Raw genomic sequence first — 20,209 nt, forward strand, 5'->3', positions numbered from 1 at the left:
AAGACTGGAATGAAAGAAATCCATTTCCTAATCAATCATTCACAGCACACAGAGCTAAAATGACTTACAACAGCAACAGGGATGAGTAACTCTGGGACAGATCAGTCTCTCCAGTCATAGCAATTGTACTCAAGGACCTGATTTACAAAATCAGGATATTCAAATTATGGTCAGAGTTGTGACTAGGATTTGTGTTTGAAAGAACAAGGGGAAACCTAAACTTCCAACACATTGTTAATCTGGGTCAGGGAGCAATCAGGGGTCTGTGTAATAAGACAGGTGGTCTAGCCAGCAGTCTACCTACAATTAAATAAAATTTGGGCTAGGAATTGGACACCTGGGAAGTACAAAAATGTTAGATCCTCCAAGACCAACATGGCTAGGATTAAAGAACGTTCTGGCAGAAACAAGGCTATGGTTACCATGTCCTCATCTGATATCCAGGGCTTCAGCTGAATCAAGACAAGGGATGGAGACTGAATAGCCAGCAGGGGTTATACTGCAGATCTTGAGGCTGAAATCTACTGCCAGGAAGGGAGACTGACTAGAAAACTCCTGAGATAGGAAAGGCACAATAGACTGTAAAGTTGTAGAATCACGATTAAGTGTATCCATAACCTTCAAGACATTTACGGGTCTGTGGTAGCCCTTGGCAAATTTCGCAGGGTTCAGAATGAACTTGAGAAGAGTATTTTGCTGGGCTGTTTCAAATAATTTAGGTAACTCCTGATTTTCCACCTACATGTATTCATAACCAATTTATATTAATTTGTTGTTGCATTCAGCTAATGATCCAATGACAAAGGAATCATTATGTCCATGTTCAAATTATTATGCAATTAAAATCAGCTTCTCACACAAACCCTGCTGAACTCTTCAAATCAGATGGAGGGTCTGAGCGGGCCTTACAGCCTGGGAGGGTTATTTTGCAGCTGAGCCAGAGAGCCCTGCACCAGAGAACAGCTCTGTCACTTCCAAGGGCTGCAGGCAACAGCCCATGGCCAGCAGCACAGCTTCTGCTTTGCCTTCTCTGGCTGTCTTCATTCCATAGGTAACACAGAAGATGAAAAGACCTGACTCTGAAGAGACAGGTGAAGAGTAATGAATTTCCCTTCACTTTCAGATCATCAGCAAAGAGAAAAGAGCGCTCAGATTCAGCAACTGTGTATTTCTCCTAGCACAGAAGAGAACCCCTTAGGCATCATTCAGAAAAGTGGATCTTTCTTAAAAATAAACAAAACAAAAACCCACAAAAAGCAGTTCTTCAGTTCTTCTAAATTCCAACACAAGAAATAAAAAATATAGGGGTGAGTACCCATAAGCAAGAACAGCTTCAGGGATAGTTCATGGAAAATGAAGCCCTCTCTGAGAAATGGAATACAGAACAAAGACCAGAACAGCTGGAAGATAAATGCAGTTTTTGCCCAAACACTAGAGGCTGAATTTGAGCCTGTATATGAGACTGATTCCTTGTTGAAAACTCTTTTTTTCTTTCCTAAATGGATGATTGAAATTTGTCAAATAAGTATTTAGACATCCATACTCTCAATCTATTGTCAATTAAGCCTTTTTGTGTTACTCAGCAATTTCAGACATTTTCTTTGATATTTAAAGGATTTCTATGATTCAGTCTCAAATATGTAAAAATTTCCCTTCCTACAAGTGAATCACCTTAGAGACTTCTGGTGCACTGTTGTGTAGTTTCAGCTGAATTTCTACCACTACTGCTGCCATCCTTAGATCCAGCATCCAACTGAAACAATCTCATTTCCAGACTCCCTTTGGGAACACCCAGAGGGATTTTCTAAGGTCAGTTGTTCTAAGGCCACTTGTATCTCTTTCAGAGAAAATTCTCCTCTATCTTCAGACACAGGGCTCAGGAGCTCTCCTTAGTAACTCCTTAGTCACTCCTGCAGGGCTAAAATCCAAGACATAGTTACCTTGTGCTTAATCATCTCCAGCTTTCACAAAGGCTTCTTATCTTAATTCAAACCAAACTAGAATAGTTATATCGTTTTAGGAATCTCATTAGTTAATGATGTATCCCTAAATGGATAATCAATTTCAGGGCTAGTTATAGATATCACGGCAAGAATATTTTAATTTATCCACTGCTGTGAACACTCTCCTGTATATTGCAGATTCCTGTCCTTGCACCCATTTAAGGGCTCCCTTTCCCAGGAGCTGTTAGGCAGAACAAGAACTGCTGCTATAATTGTTACATAGGTCAAGGGCTGCTGCTATTCCTGTCATCACACACTCATTATTTATTACTCTGGCCACTGTGATTGCATTTTAGTCTGTATAAATGGCTTCTATTTCCTATTAACCACCAGAGTAAGAAAAAATTCAAGGGTTTGTTGGTTTTTTTCCACTCTAACAAAGGAAGGGGGGAGAGAAGGGAAAAAAAAAAGGGCATTTCTACCAATTACATCTTCAAAGAAAATCACAGAATTACAGAGTAGTTGAGGTTGAAAGGGACCTCTTGAAGGGAAGTCATCTGGCCCAACATCCCTACTCAATCAGGGCCACCTAGAGCTGGTTGCCCAGGACATGGTCCAGGAAGCTTTTGAATATCTCCAAGAATGGAGACTCCACAACTCCCTGAACAACCTGTGCTAGTGATCAGTCATCCTCATATTTCCAGATGTTCAGGGGAAGCCTCCTGTGCTTCATTTTGTGCCCATTGCCTCTGGTTCTGCCACTGGACTTCACTGAAAAGAGCCTGGCAACATTCTCTTTGCCTCTTCTCTGCAGGTATTTTGTACACAGTGGCAAGATCATCCTGAGCCTTCTCTGTTCCAGGCTCAACAGTCACAGCTCTCTCAGCCTTTCCTCATATGTGAGTTATCCCAGTCCCTTCACCAGCTTCTTTGCCCTTGCCTGCCATCTCCGCAGTGCATCCACGCTGGTCTTCTACCTGGGAGCCCACAGGAGGATGGAGATGTGGCCTCTTCTGTGCTGAGCACAGGGGCAGGATCACCTCCCTTGACGTGCTGGCAGCCCAGGATACCCCCAGCCACCTCTGCAACAAGGGGACACTGCTCCGCTTTAAATGATAAATGCAGATCCCCTTTCTTGACTAATAACACCCTTTAACTCAAGGATTATTCTATCCAAAGCTTTCCTCACCTAATGTGGAGAAGTCTGAAACCTCTAAACTGAACTCCTGGGCTAACTTCTGTCAGCTGTACCTATTTGTTAGTCAACAGAGCCATTCCCCTTTCTGAGACTCACACAATGGATTCATACACTCTGTTCCATAACCCTAATTTCTTTCTGTCATCCCTGATAGGAACAGACCTATAACCATTTCCTACCCATCATCATCCCATTCTTAATAAATTTCTGAGTGATTTGACAAGAATGCATTTTCCTCTTCAATAGGCTGTTCCACTCATTACTATTTGCCATAATTACATTCAATCTGTCCTCATTTCTCCATTAGAATTGGAAAACTTGTCAAACTGGAAAATTATAGCTGGAAGAGAGCTAAGTCCTGCTGCACACCCAAAGGAAAACAAACAAACAAACAAACAAACAAAAACCCAAAAAAAACCAGCAGCGGCACAGAGCTCCTGGCTTGCACCTAGTTTGCTGACTCACAGGCACATTGGCTGAAACTGAAGGTCAGATCCGTGGGTTACACACCAGGTTAGGTTCTGCCCAGCCATGTCTAAGGGCATGCTCAGCCAGCAGCTGTTAACAATAACAAAGAGTAGATGGATTTGATCAGAGGTCAATCTCATCACCTTCTGTATCAAAGGGATGCTGTCTGTTATCAGCTCAGGAATGGCAATACCAGAGATGGACCTGGAATGAGAAGGCATGATCATGCAATTCTCTTTCAAGGCATGATGCTGTAAGCCTCACTCTGTGGACAACTGCCAGAACATAGAAGGAGATAGCAAGAGCTAGTAGCTCTTGATGATCCAGCCCTGGAAAAAAATTCCCAGATAATGGGAAAACCTCCCTATTTCCTTTATTTATTTTTTTCCCCCCCCAGGGGAAGAAGCTATATGCCACTCTCTTGATTCAACCCAGAATTGTCTTTTTCACTCTTCTGGTACTGCCCCAAACACAGCTTTCAGGTAAAGAGCCCTTTTTAGCACAGTTAAATCTGACAAGGCTCCATACAAATCAGGGGGGTTTCACATAAATATGAAGTCTGCACATAGCAAAAGGGTCTGGAGAGGGAGAGAGAGAAGCAGACAAAAAGATGGAAAGCAGGCAGTCCAAGCCCAGTACCAGGGACCTTGACCCCACTCACAAACAGACATTAAGGACAGGGGTATTCCTCACTTTATTCATATGAGGAAGTGAACCTGCCTCTCACACAGGCTTCACCCTATTTCTTTCTTCCTAACGCTCTTAGAAACTTCCACCTTTAGTAGTAATCCTTGCTATAAGGCTCTTTAAATTGTAATGGCATAATCTACCAGTTCTGGGGGACTTTTTGTTCACAGGAATTCCTGGGAATTTTACTCCTATCTGATGAAATTCTTTGTACACTAATGTTACTGTATTTTATTTTCGGTCAAATTAAACTCCAAATTTATTAATAATGTGATCTCTGTGTGTGTCACTTTAGGAATTGGATCTTGACCTCCACATTTGCCACCCTAAACCTCATAGATATCAATGTTTATGTACCGTTCAAACTAAGCTCCACAATCAATGTATTTTTTTCACTCTCTCTGTGTACACATAACCCTTACACACAAAAGCCCTACAACAAGATACTGCTGAAGCCACCAGCACAGGATGAATCCACGTAGTTTCTAACCAGCATTGCTGCATGGAGGAAATACAATTGTACATTTGGCAGCACGATGATCCAAATGAAACTGTACATCTCAATTTTCTGTTCTAATCACAGAACTCTGTATCCTGTGTTCCCCAGACTAACAAGCACTGCCATGTGCAGATTTATATACCTGCTGGTTGCCCTGCTCCCCAAAGGGCTGTGTTTCCAAAAAGAAATCAAATTATCTGCAAAGGCAGAACCCTGGTGAGAAAGAGAGGAGCTGGAGTTGAGCTTCACCTCTTAAGCATTGAAGTCGCTATGGATATTTTGAAGACCAGAAAACAATACCTAAAGCTGAAGAGTATGCTGCCAGAGGTACTAATCAAATGTATGGAAACTCATAGCAACTTGGATAGTCACATTAATACAATCAACTTAGCAAATCTTCTCTTAGGATTACTCAATTCCATTTGCGTGAATTGATCCTAAGTCTAAAATTTATTAAATTATCTCCCTTCAAATGCAGACAAGAAAAGGAATATTAAATAAACAGGCAAGGTTTTCCCTGCAATATAAAAGAAAATTGGAACAGAGAAACAATTTTTAGATGAAAACAAGAGAGACAATGGGAAAAGTAGTCCTTTGTATTTGAATTTCTCTCTATTTTATAAACCAATAAAAATAGAAATTAATAGATTCCTTGTGCAATAAAAATGGAAATAGGACAAATAGATTTCATCCTTGCAATCCATTTAGCCAGAAACTTCTGCAATGTTGTGCAAGAAGTACCTTCTCTCTAAGAACAGAAAGAGAAGGGATATAGAGAAAGACAAAATTCTGTGTAACAGAAAACCTGCAAATTATCCAAACTATATCTGGTTCCTGGAACTAATAATATCAAAGCAAAATAAACACACTCACAGTAAGACTTACTGCTCTATTACTAAAAAAGACAACAATCTTAAATACAGAATTGAAAAAGCAACTAGCAATTACATTCTATTAAACTTTCTTCAAATCACTTCACAAATAGAATCAGTGTTCCAAAAAAAAAAAAACCACAGCAAGGAAAAGAAAATATTCTATGAAAATACTGACCAAACTGACACCCCAAGGCAGTAATACAGTAATATACACCTCAGCTGGACATAAAGACATTTATCATGTGTATTTATTCATGTGATGACATTTTGTACATTACTGCCCACTGCTACAGTCTTGCCTTTCACAGTAAGCTACCTCACTTTAGGAGGGTAAACCACTCTGCAAAGCCAGTCAGCCTCCCCTGCTTCCTCTGGGCTTTCAGGCTAACATGTCCAGTAACACAAACATGGAGAGTGCAAAGCAGAAACTTCACAGAAATCTCTTGTAAGACCTGCCTTGGGGCCATCCACCAGGACCTTCTGCCCCACAGCAGGAACAGCCAGGGAATGTACACCCCCCAAACACAAGCCACTGCTGAGTTCCCATGGTAGGGGCTGTACTAACAGCAGGAGTCACAAACCGCCTTGCACTTGTATGGTCCCTGGCCGGGCAGCCAATGCCAACCACATTGCCAGAGCTGCTTCCACCTGGCAATTCATAGAACTCTGTTCCAGAAGTTCAAGCGCTTCGCTCAGTCAGCACCAACTTACGCTAAAACTTCCCTGAGAAAAGTCAATGTCTTCTCCCCAAAACTGCACACCCTACAACAAATAAGCTCCAGGTGGATTTGAGGATTGTTTCTTTGTTGTCAGACTATCCAAAATGCTGGCTTTGCACTATTAATTTTCTATCCCTGGGATAGGAGGCAGGATAGAAGGAGGGATGGCCCTCAAGGTAGCCTTGTGGTTATACTCTGTTATATGTTATATATTATATATTTCCAACTCATGTTTCCAAAGAAACTGTTAAATTTGCTACCTAAATCCAGGTCTGTTAATCAACAACAATCTGTTATCAATGATGGCAAAGGACACAAAATGTCCTTGAAATATAAGCCAATTAAAAAAGGCAGCTACTGTATTTTAACTGATACAATGACAACAATGACTATTTTTAGATGAGGCATAAACCATAGAATACACAAGGATTTGGGAGGAGCTTTCTAACACAGCAACAAACATACCAAGTCTACAGACTGAATCATGGGCACCCCTGGTTGAAACATAACACAATGCAATTTTAGCCAGTATGGACAGTGGCATAATGTACTGCATTTATTTAAAAAGGTAAATATAACTGAAATTTGAAATAAATCAAATTTAATTTTTATCATGTTTTTGTTTCTTTGTTTTCACCTTCTATTTCAAAGAAGTTTTTTCTGGAAGTGAGATGCCTTTACAAAACCATTACAGAAACAAATCATCTGAGGCAAAAAGGAAATTGCAGTTGCCAGACATATTCCTCTCCATCGCTTTAAGTAGCATCTGCTTGAAATTATCCCTAATGAACAAGCTGTATTCTTAAATTTCTGCACAATCTGAGACACTTTGGTTTAGACATTTTTCACTTAGAACTGGAGGGACTCAGTTTGAAAGATTGCCTGAATGTTTCTCAAAGTAATTACCAGGGAATAACAAAACTGTAAAGAGGTGCTGAAAATTCAAGTAATCAACGTAAGCACTTTGAAGAACACACATCAGAGACAGCAGCTTAGATATTCTTAACACGAATACCACTGAAGAAAAGGATCAATTTTTTACTGACTTCAGAAAGTCCATTAATTCCCCTTCCCTTAAAGATGGAAAAATGAAGCGTACTGTGTTGAGAAGTTTGAGGCGGAATCTATGTATTTGCCTGACTATAAGTTCTTTCTGTCCAAATGAACATGACTACCCCTTTCTTCTACCCCTCAAAACACAGAGAAATATCTCATTATCATGAGAAACATTATGTCAATATTCCATGTATCTTGGGAGAAAAAGAAAGGAATTTTGTAGGTTTAGATTAAGCACTTCCTAATTTAAACATTTAAAAATATTCTCATACATTGCTTCTCATACGCACAGTCATTTTGCAAGTAAAAGATCAGAGGAAAAATACTTCTGGTTTTATAAGTTTATATAGTGAATCTATCAATATTCATTATCAGTGACACCTTTTTACTGTGTTTTGAGCACAGCACAAACAGAAAGGTAATTTCAAATGTTTTATTAGAATATATATTCCAAAAGTCATAAAATCAAGAAGAAGCCACAAAATGACATTACAGGAAATTGGAGCGGTTTCATTGTGGGTTTTTGGGGATTGATTTGTTTCTTTGTTTGCTTTAGGAAAAAAAAAGTTGCTTACCTTTTATTTACTTTTCTAGCTTGCACCACAGAAATGTGGGTTTTGCACTAATCGAGATCAACATATAAATTCCATGAGTTTCCTGTCATTCAAGTTGACCTCTTAAGCTGAGGAGTACAAAAGCCATTCAGATCTCCTTTCAGAATTTTTTACCATATAGATTAGAAACTTTCTAATCCATATTTCTGTATAGCCTCGACAAACCTAAATTTCAGCTACCTTTAACAGATCCAAGTCTGAAACTTAGGGATATTAGCAGGAAGAGAAATCTCATAAGAGGAAAATTATCCTATAAATCATAGTGAACATCAGAATTACCAAAACAAAGTATCAGAGAAGCCACAATTCAAAACCAAAGGTATGAAACTGGACTATAACCAGTGTTAAAACTGATGCTAGAATCTAAAATCCCAAATAAATGCTATTTCTGAAAGGAAAAGTTTTATTGTCATGTAAGAAGTGATGATTTCAACAATGTACTTGCAGAGTTCATAAACCATTTTTGAGACAGATGTTTATTTGCAATTGTGGCATTCTTTTTTTGGTATGTTTTTTCTATCACACCATGTAGCCTAATCCAGGAGTTTTCCTGCACTATGAAAAACAGTCTTTAGGACTTAGAGGGATGCAAAAGGAATTGTCTGTACTGCAGAGTAGCACAAAGCCTTGTCTTTCCACAGGCAGAGGCACCCACCACCTGGGACTGGGTATCTTCTAACACTTCCTGAAGCTGGTGAGCCAGCCTGTTTCAAACATCACCCAACACACTCTCAAGAGACCCAGGTGCTCATATGACAGAGGACACGGACACATGTCACAAGGACACAAATAAAAATCACTCTGCTTCGGCTACACTGGTAGAGTCATAGTGTTTATACTACTGTAATCTGTTTCCATAAGGGAAAGATAATTACTTTTGAAATTATGATAAGACTTTGCAGTAGGAGGATTTCTACCAATGTAACTACTCAGGAAGGAGAAGGTTATTAGGCAGATAACATATTTCATTGTAGTCCAGGTTCATGTTTACCTGTGCTAAGATATTCATAAGGAACTATGATCTAGAAATAGCTCTTCTTTGAAAAGGTAAGCATCACTAGGCTCCAAGTTGTGCATTTCTCCAACAATTTAAGTATTAAACAACTCTTAGGTGAATGAACAATGATCTTAATCAAATGTGTCCAATGAACCATAGCATTAGAATTTGATCTTGTTCATATCATATTATGTGCCATTAGATAAACTGGAAGTAATTTTTGAACTTGCCAAGCGCAGCTGAGGTCTCTCCTCCATAATTCTTTCCATAATTAAACACATATAGATGTTGACTTTCAGATAGTATTTTGGGTTATTTATCTTCATAGCATATCACAGCTCACAATAAATGAACACACAGTATAAACCACCATGCAAAGTAAAGTTTTAAATATGCTAACAACTTTCATATTTGGAACACTCAAGCTGCTGGAGGAAATGGACTAAAAAAGGTTCAATAAATGTAGGCTCTTAAAAATTTATTTTCACATAAATCCTCAGGTAATGCTTTAATTCTGCAGGCCACAGGCAAATATAGAGTAAGAGATGTACATAAAGTGATGTGGTAAACTCATAAAAAATTATATATTCCAATCTTTGAGGTTACCCTGTGACCAGCACAGTCTATTCCAAGTTTTAAGGGATAAACAGATATATACGTTACAGTGCCTGCTAGTAACTGCTGGCAATAAAACATACCCATTGAGAGCAAATCCTGGAGGAATCAAGCATTTATTTTTCATTAAATGGGTACTTCAGGATATGCCTACCCTTATGATTTGTACAACTCTCTTTGGAGGCTGTTTGGAGCTCCCTGTTCCTCAGGTCCCACTGTTGGGAATAGACACATTAGCCCAGCTTCTCTGCTGCCAAGTCAATGCTCATCAGACTTTGTTAAACTTGTGCCCAAGGCTACCCCTGATCCTGACATTGTCCAAGACACTCGTTTCTATTCCACATTGGAAACAAAATTGGCTAGCTGAGAGATTTTATTCTGACAACATTAGAGTACTTTGCTTCTGGGTCCTACCATATCACATTACATATCCCCGTCAGTGAATGTCTTCCTTGTCCTCCTTCAAACCATTCCAAACCATACCTAAGAGTATATTTAGGATTTTATAAGTTGCTTCATACTGACAACATCAACAACAGAATAAGTAACCTCTTCTACCGTAGGCTCAGCTGCTACTGTCTGAGTTTTTGTGTCAGGTGTGCTCACTCTTTCAAGGTGGAGTTTAACCACCACTCAGGTCAACACCTCATCAAGAAACATCAGCAGATTGACACAGAACTCCGATATTTGCCAGGAGAGAACGGTTTTGTTCTGTTGAGTGACAGTCACCTGGAATACATGCAGTATGAGTCAAAGTACTTTAGAAACATGTCAGAACAAATTCACAGTAGCAGCAAGATCAGCCAGGCTTAGAGACTGGCAATCCAAGTAATTCTTTCCATCACCATTACACAATTAATCTTACCTTACTTTGAATAATTTTTAAAATAGCCTGGGTTTGGATACTCCTAATATTTTACAAGAAGACAAGATATTTTAAGATAGGACAAAAACCTCATAGAAACTGTAATTGGAATGGAAAATAGCATATAGTTTGCTGTACTAGCACGTAGTCCCTGCCACAGAGTCTTACTGCAGATCTGTTATATTGAGCAAAGGTTTCACTTGCATTTTGTAGCACAGATTATTACAGACTGAGACCCCAACTACTTGATTACCTCGTTAGTACATCAGCTAAGCTTTGTCCTACCAATGCTCCTTTGTGATCTCTGGTCACCAAGTGCTGATATGCTATGTGTCTGCAGAAGGACAACAAACCTGCTGGCCTGGATGCCACTAACAACAGCAGTACCACAGGGGACTGCCCTGGAATATGTCCCATTCAACAACTTTGCCAGTGACCTGAAAGAGGCAGTGGAGTGGTGGTTTAAGTTTCCAAAATACCAAACTGAAGGCAGGCTGAGAGGAGAACAAAATAATATGCTCAAGGACAAAGCTACCATTTGGATGGACCTAGATGGGCTGGAGGAACAGACTGATAGGTATCTCACTAAACAAAGGACAAATGAAAGGTCCAATACCTGGCAAGGAGGAACCTCTTTCAATTGTACAGGCTGGGGGAGGACTCTGTGAAAAAGAAGACCTGTGGATCTCGGTAGACACTAAGTTGAACATGAGCCAAGTACAAGGAAGACATCAATAACTTGGAAAGAGTTTAGTGGAGGGCTACTGCAGTGATCAGAGCAGGGGCCTGTGCAGCCTACAGAAGACAGCTGTTGGGAGACATATTCCCATAGGGAGATTTATCAGGCTAGAGCCAGGCTCTCCACAGTGGTGCACAGCAGGAGGACAAAAGACAACCACCACATACTGAAGTAGGACAGACTCATATGTGAAGACTTTCCCCTGAGGACAGCGAGTCAAGCATTGGAGCAGATTGCACAGAAAGCTGTGCCTCCACACGCCTGAATGTTTCTGAGGACTGACTGGATGAAGCCCTGAGCAGTGAGCCCTATTTGATCTTATAGCTGACATGGAGTAGGAGTTTGACCTAGACAGTCACTTCCTGAGATCCCATCTAATCTGATGTAACACCACAGAGGTTTTTCCCCTGCCCACTAGAAGAAGGGCACACAAGACTGTAAGTTCAAAGAATTAATCAATTCAGTGAAGATATACACACATGAATAGAAATTGTTGCACACATTATAAGCATGAAGAACTACGTGAATCACAATATCTCCTGCAACAGCATGGTACCACATTGCAAATGGCTACTGAGCATGATTCACAGAATATTGTTCTTCCACACCATTATTCAGCACAGTTCAGAAAAACACCTCAAGGGTCAGATGAGAGCTCTCATCATGTGAAGGTCAACAGTGACACAAGCACAAGTGTGTATAATTGAATATTTTTAGGTCGTAATTAGAATATTCTTAGCCTTCTGGGGAATTAAATTCTGGAACAATCTGGTAATAGAAGTAATAGAGAAGTAGAGCTAAGTGCTTTCAAGAGCTAAGGAGCTTTATCAAAGGGCTAAGTTAATCAATGTCCATAAAAAAAAAAAAAAATTAACAAAGACCTTATATGCAGAGGACTCAGGAGAGTGCTGTTTGCTATGCTGAAAAAATATCTGGATAAACGTCTACATCCTATGTGATCAAAGTCAAATTTGCTTTAAAATTATGAAATTAAAATGCAAAGTAGCAGTGATAATCAGCCTTTGATGAAAGGATCTGAGACAAAAGTACACAGTAGTATTGCTTCTGCACAGTCCATCCCAAATCAGAATATCTTCCCTGTGAAACAGTAGATTTTTTTGTCAAGAAAAAGAACAACATACCAAATCTAAACCAAATATCATTCATATTCTGTACTACATTGGATTAAAGTTATAGGCGTTATGTCCCTTAGGGAAAAGTTTAAAAAAATTACTAAATGCGGTGGTTAACAGCTTACAGATTGCAGAGCAGAAATGGCCCAAGTAACATTGTGGTCCAAACACTTCAGACACACATTTTCTTGAGAGATACATGGACTCCATGGGAACTTGTTGCCTAAACAGACCATAATTGTACATAACAAAGACACAGTGTGACTCATCACTCATAAATGTTTTCTCCACTGCAGGTGGTGCAAAAATTACAGGAGACGTCAAGGTTTTGGTCAGACGAGCACATAAATTCAGATTGGCTGGCCTTCAACATAAGACCCACACTTCCTCCAAAAGAGACTACATGGTCTGCCCTTACTAGAGTGGGAAGAGTGGTCTCCAATTGTATCAAGGGAACAAAAATATATAGCTACTGTTACCTCTAACCACCAATGAAAAGGGAAAATAAATAATCTAGTGGCAGACTGGTTTTATTGGCCTTCTAGAAAGCAACAGCAACTCACCTACATCTCAGGCAAACAGTTTTAACACCTGCCTCGAAAGAATCACATTGCTGCAAAAAAATGGTGCTGATATGGATGACAAATTCAATGTTAAATCTGAGGTTCTTTCTATAAATACTGTACATTCTTCCCATTACTATCTGCATTTCAAGATGCCAAGTACTTTTTAGATAGCAAATTCTATTTGGAAAAAATTGGTACCATATCATCAATTAAAGTTCTTTTTCCACCTGTCTTGTCCTTGTTCCAGTATGCACAACTGCACTTTGCAACACATTAATGATGCATTAAAGATACAACATTCACCTTCTACAGCTATTTAACCAGAGTTTCACAGCTTCTTTCACATCTTCCAGAGTACAACTTCTCACATTCAGTTTGGAGGAACTCACACACCAACATCAGTATCTTAACTTCTCTATCAATCTGATACTCATGATCATTGTCTGGCTTCTTGCAAAGTGTGCCAGTGCCAGGAGCAGTGAAAGCCAGGTTCCTCACAGGGTACAGGGACTGAATGAAATACAGGAATAAACTGTTTGCAAATACAAGTATTCTATATAGGAATTGTCCAGATCTTCATTATTTTGGGAAAAAACTGCCCAATTCCACATACACAAAGCATAAAGGTTTTTGGCTGATATGCGTGGCAAGTTTTCACATTTCACAACTCTTAAAATTTTCCGTTTCTTTCTAAAGAAGTAATAGACATCAGCTTCTTGTTTTAAATTCAGTCCATTTTCAGTAGTTTATGTACAGCTGTAAGAATTTCTTTTCTTTTTGAAAATGAGAGATCAAAGTTAAAGCAACGAAGCAAAATGGAGCAGCACAAGTGCATTCTATTGACATTTCTGCAGCTGAAGTACACTACAACTGAGTTGTAGCTTCTACTTGTGATGAAAGTCAGTATAACGTCTCATCTTTGCCATGTACAAAGTTAATTCAAGTTTTGATAAACATTTTAATGCAATAAATTGGAATAAAAACCATACTTCGTACCTGGCCATCAAGAATATCTATTATTACAAACATTTGATCACAAGACTTATATGGCAAGAGCGGTGAAATGTCAGAGTAGATCACCTGTCTTATCCCATGAATTACACTACCCTAAATTTTTTTTTAATTAGCAGACTGGCGAAAAATACCTTAAAATATCAATTTTGAAGAAAGCTGTTTTGCATTCAGATAGCACATGGAAAATGGACTTTGTATATGCTACTCTAGTACCCCAATGAAAAAACCCCCATGGTTTCCTTCATGGCCTTTCAAAATGATTAGCATTCCTTCTTTATTCTGCTTTTCACTTTTATTATTATTGTAAACAAGTTCCTTTGCTACATAGCTACAGAAAAATATTCAGCACAAATATAGTTAGACTGAGACTTAAATCTGTGCACAGTCAATTTAGATTATAGCTGTTTAAGCAGAGGCACAGCCATTCATCAAGTGACTAACAAAATATGCCTGGGATTATTTTGACTATGAAACAAATATAAAATATTATTTATTTTCTTTAACCTTTGTAGTTTAGAAGCACATTATATAAATGCAAAGCATTCAAGATCCCATGACAAACTAAACTGTCTGAAAATTACATTAATATCTTATGCACAAAACTTACCTATGCACTCATTTTATGATAGAAATAGTCAAGTTGCATGAAAAATTACAAGGCACTATGAAATGACTATGAGCATTTTCCATAGAAGCAGCTGCCAAATTCTTTTAGACATTCTATAGCTACTGTTGATCTTATACACCTAATCATTTGCCTCCCCACAGTTCCTGTTTATTTGAATACATGTAAGATTTCTTCAATATATACTAGATTTTTGTTTCACTCATAACATCATAATATCCAGTATACAATTATGTCCATCAACAGGCCCATGTGCTTGAATGGTAACTGACTTTTTATGGCCTCTCTTGTGGGAAAAATAAGTATTGATATCATTTCTATCCCTTTACATTATTTTTAATCATTCTCAGAACAAAACTGCAATTTAAAGCAAGAACAGGCCAACATAAGCAACTGATGTGAAGTAAAAACTGAAATTAAGAGTAATTACGAGACTTTACCATTGTTTGTAAGGATAGCACCGAAAAGCTTTCCACATGCATACCATGTTATAAGAAGGTCAGTGCCTACAAGTTTGGAGTATCTTCCCTAGTTTAGCTGCTCTACTACAGTAAGCTGCTCAAAAACATTACATAAAGAAAAAAAACAAACAAGATAATACCCCAAGAGTTGTATAGCAAGCAGAAAGCTAAACTGAACTTAATAGTGCAATTGGTCATTCTTCAGGCTTACATTCCTCTCAAGAAAGCTGCAGCATTTTACAGAGTTGGATCAAGTCATGTGATGAAAAGGCAGGTGAAATAGAATTGTTCTTCAAGAAAGCATCTATAGAGAATCACTCCAAATTATATACTCCTGTGTTTGCATAAAAGCACTGGAGATTTCTCCTGCATGAAGCTCCTTCCAACCATAATGCTAAAAAGTGACTGTACACACTACAGTACTAGTTTATTTCAGCTACCAACCTTCATTAGCTACCTTGGCTATCCTTTCAGATTTACCTCAAGCCAAATCTTCATGTTTTAAATTCATCTAATGCCACGTACATCTTATGGATAAGATCTGTCTTTCCTGTGACACCAACATTTTGCATCCTAATGAAAATATGCTTTGCTAATGCTGCCTTGGAAAGTCATATTCCCAACAAGTTTCACCTGTATAAGGCTCAAGCCAAGAGATTCTGCAGAGAAAATTCCAGCAGTGTTTCTAGGAAAAGTGACCTTGACAAGTAATCCTCAAAATGCTTTGCACAGTTGTTGCCAGAGACTTAAAAATAAAGTACCTGCTAGTGACAAAAAGAAAAGCTATATTAAAATATACATGTAAGTATCTATCAGAAGATGTTAGACCAAGGAAAATTTTAAATGCAAACATGACAATTTCAAACAGATTTTAATACAAAATTCTGAAAACCTGTAAGATAAAACCACAACATTTCCATTTCAACTTTTTGTTTGAAAATTATTTTATCTCTCAAGGATATAAAGGAGGGAAAAAAATCCTAGTCAATTATAGTATTACCAACTTGGTATATAACTTTCGGAATAATTTAAACAAGAAATTCTGATTTTATTTTTCATTTGGTAAAAATATTTTACATGAGTCCAAGGCAAGAAAAACAACTCATTTGAATTGCACTCCTAATTTCAACACAGAAATTCTCAAAAGCTCTATCTATAATCCTAGCAAAGGAAAGCCATGAACCAGGGACGTACTGGTACATAGGTCAGGAAGCACAGGTTGGCTCATGTCCACCTTGCAAAGGGCAAGCTTCCTCTGTGACAGGTTTGTCTCAGCAACAGCTAGCCAAGAACATTCCAATACAGAGTCACAAATCAAGTTAGTAAATAAATAGTGTGCATGACCAGGATCCAATGCTCCTGATCAGCTTTTTCCCTTTAACCATACAGATGTGGCTACACCAAGTTTAGGAGCTTGCTTTTGCTGTTGCTTTTGATGAACTAGAAGTTAACTTCCACATCAGTTTTGATGACCCATCTAGACACAGTAATTTCTTCTGAACACAAAAGCTAAATAAATTAATGTTGTTCTTGTGCATGCAAACTTCACTACAGTATGACTGGCAAATTATTGTATTTTTGGTTTTGATGGACTATGCTAGTCAAGAATATAATTTATATACGTACCTAGTTTATTGTCATGTTTGGAGTTTCCAGATAAAGAAATCAATAAGCATGAATATATGAATTCTTGCTTTTCAAAACAGGTTGATGCAAGTTTTTAACTATTCCAACAACAGTTCTTCAGATACTGAAAGGCAGAACTTTCAGCATATATTATTTCAATTGAAGCCAAAGCAGAAAATAATCATAAAACATACTAAGACTACATGACTTTTTAAGAAGACTCTGGAGCTGTTTGCTTACTCTGGCTTTCTAGATCTACAGCCCCAGTGAAAAGACCAGAAAATGGTCTTTACTGTTTCACAAAGAAAAACAACATTGTCTAGGATATTTCATTTGCCTACAGCTGCACATACATGTTGAATTCTCAGAATGCAGCAGCCACTACAGAGGAATACTGCTTTGTATTTGTAGAGTCTTAAAATTTCACAACTTGGCATTATTTTTTGAAGTTCACTAAATCAGACTGTAGTTTTCTTTATTTTATGATTTAGTTCACAGCAAGAATGAAAGCTCAAAAGAACATAAAAGTTATTTTAATTTCAGTAGTTGCTTTGGTACACTGACTGCAGGGCTTGTTTAATGCACACCCCATTTAATGCAAAGAAAAGTCAAAACGGCTTTTTAAAATGATGCTATGGCTGCATCTCTTAATGAAGCTGAATAGCTGCTGTCAGCGATCTTAGCAATAATTCTGGAAGTAAAGCATCCAACATGCAATGTATTAGAGCTAAAGTTTATTTATTTGCTGGTACAATTTAGTAGAACTGACCAGGATGTTTCATACTATTTGGAAACTGGTTTCTAATGTAAATCTAATAAACTTCATAAAATTGGTTGTGTATGAATTGATCGTGAAGAACTTCAACATTGTACAGCTCATGTTTAAAACTTCCAAAATTCTTTAGAATTATTAGTAAGGTTCATTGCAATTATGAAGTAGCTGCTTAGGATCCATTAAGACAGCAAAACAGCAAAACATTTGGCTCCTTACTATTCTGCAGAATATTATGTGATTGGTAAGATTTGACTGCATTCAGACAATAATCCACATTCTGTACTGCAGATACATTCACTTACATCCTCAATATAAAAATTCTTATCATCCAAATAAACAAGGTTCTATTCAAACAGCTTTGTATGAGCACTCAGAGAGAAATTCAGCAGAATTAACTGTACAATTTATACTATCAATACATCTCTCAGGTATAATCCTATCTTTACAAAACTACCTCAAAACATGTGTGCTATTTCAGTCTTAAATGATCAGCATAAAGCTTAGAAGGGATTTGCATGTTACCTAGATTTTGAGTGCTTCTCAGCCAAAGAAATAGTGAAATTTCAACTATTTGTCATAATCACATAAGACTCAAAGATACAGCTCAGAACGAAAAGCAGATTGACATAGATTCTTTCAAACATCAATGACAATTGAAAAAATTTTAGTTATATGAAGCAATAAAAGCATAGTTTAAAACTACAAGAAAGTTAATACCGACTATCCAACAGCTTACACGTGTGCATGTATACACATATTTATTCTTAAAATACCAATGTGTATATTTCAGTATTTTTTGTTTAAACAACTTTTCTCTACCTTTTAGAAATGTTTCTATTTCTTTAATATAAATATTCCTATAAAGAAAATATTTGCCTAAAATTATCTAGAAAATGACTATTGCAACTGATGATTTTTCTTTCATTCTCCCCTTTGACCCTCTGGTCACAGATCATGAAAAACATAATAAGCAAATCTGTAATTTATCTTCCAGCAACTCTGGAAAATAAACAGAGAAAACATAGTCAAAAACCTATTCAGAATTTTACTGTACAATAAGTTGAAATTTTTTTAAAATGTTTTGCTAATTCTAACCAAAAATCTAAATTAAATGCCCAACCCTGTCAGCTTTTGAGAAAATATGTTTTAGTTTTACTTTACTAGAAGCAATATTAGAAGTAAAATCAGTTCAAAATTAAGAAAAAATCACAATACATTATTATGTTAACTAACAACAGAGGCTCAGTAAAAAGAATACAAGGCAAAGAATAGAATAGTGCACTGTGGTTTTATTGATGGCAGCAATGACAATTTGCCTCTTTCATATGTAAAAAGTATTCAGCTTCATTTAACTAAGAACTTTAAAAAAGTCTTTTGTGGTGTCAGGTCCAAATTCCTTCTGCTCACATGAGCTTTCTTTGTTCCATCCTGCTGCTCGGAAAACCCCAGAATTTCTTCTAGAAGAAGTGTTCAGCAAGTTGGGAGCTGCCAGTGAATTCCCCCCGACTCCAAGAAGGTTTCTAAATGAAAAAAACTAAAATAGAACAAATAAGAACAAAAAATATTGGCACTCAAGAAACCATAAGTACTGCCCCCCCACCTCATCCCTGGGCTTTTTGTGCAACATAGGCATCACTGTCACTTCATTTTCTTCCTCCAACAGAGTGGGTATCTGCTTTTCAGTACTTATGGAGACACAATTCTTTAAAAGAATAAATCAGGAGGCTGCACTTCAGTGCAATAAATATGATCAGTCTAATACAAAGAACACTTTCTGGTAAAGACTTCTCTCTCACAAAACCACAATTTCTCCATTGTTAAGGATTTCAATACAGATTTTACAGCAAACGTGACAAGGTGTACATTAGTTCTGCCACAGAGCAAAGGAAGGCCCAAAAAGCATATAAGGACAAGCACTAACAGATTCATACTCATAGGTTCTTTCACCCTCCTCCAAAAGGCCTGACTCTTCAAAATACTCATTTCTGATTATTAGCTCCCCTTTGATTTCAGACTTTTAAGACATTCTATACAGAAAATGTAACCTGAGGATGTATTTTTATTACTGTTAGATTCTAATTCTTGTATCATGACTCTCTAGGAGGAGTATCTTATCTTACAGACCTGCTAAACCTAGTATTTGACACATATCCACATAAAATTCCCTCTGATAAAATGTCCACCTCACATTGCTGGATAACAATACATAATTTCTATGTCAACTGCAACCACAGTGAGGTACTGACTATCCCATACTTCCACTTTATCTGTCTTCATAAAAATCACCAGGTCAAGACTTCCTGCAAGTCTGCAGTGTTTGTCACTCTCCATCTTTTTTAGAAGTCCCCTTTTCAAATACTGAAATACTGCAATAAGATCCCTTTAGAGACTTCTCTTACCCAGACTGAACAGCTCCATTGACCCAAATTCCACTTTTAAAAACAAACTTGGAATTTTAAAATCTTGAACCTCCTCCCATTTAAGAGCCCTTGCAGTACAGACAAAGATTTTGAAATGATTACTTGGTAATACTAATTCCAGCTGTGCATGCTTAAATTCAGCACCTGACTGAGTGTGCTGAACACTAATCCAGGAACCAGTACAGACTCATTTCTGCATTGCTGCACCACTGCATTACAATGTCCTCTTTGTCAAGCGATATAAGATTATACAGATAGATCTAAAAGGTTTTGGGTATGAGTTGATACTTTGACTGTATGGACCTCATGCTTCA

At 37.7% G+C, this 20,209-nt stretch overlaps 1 protein-coding gene across 5 annotated transcripts in view; it reads right to left on the reverse strand.

Annotated features, from left to right (window-relative positions):
* Positions 1-18,744: 18,744 nt before the first annotated feature.
* The window catches only part of TDRD3 (tudor domain containing 3), a 98,433-nt gene continuing 96,968 nt past the window's right edge, over positions 18,745-20,209 (reverse strand). For 3 of the 5 annotated variants that reach the window (XM_058856338.1, XM_058856600.1, XM_058856510.1), the window contains exon 14: positions 18,745-18,995. The gene's annotated coding sequence lies outside the window, so the exon portion shown is untranslated. Of the gene's footprint in view, positions 19,010-20,209 lie in introns of all 5 variants that reach the window. The other 2 variants (XM_058856422.1, XM_058856763.1) reach the window with 1 other exon arrangement.

Source organism: Poecile atricapillus, chromosome 1 (assembly GCF_030490865.1).
Source record: "Poecile atricapillus isolate bPoeAtr1 chromosome 1, bPoeAtr1.hap1, whole genome shotgun sequence".
Taxonomy (NCBI): Eukaryota; Metazoa; Chordata; class Aves; order Passeriformes; family Paridae; genus Poecile; species Poecile atricapillus.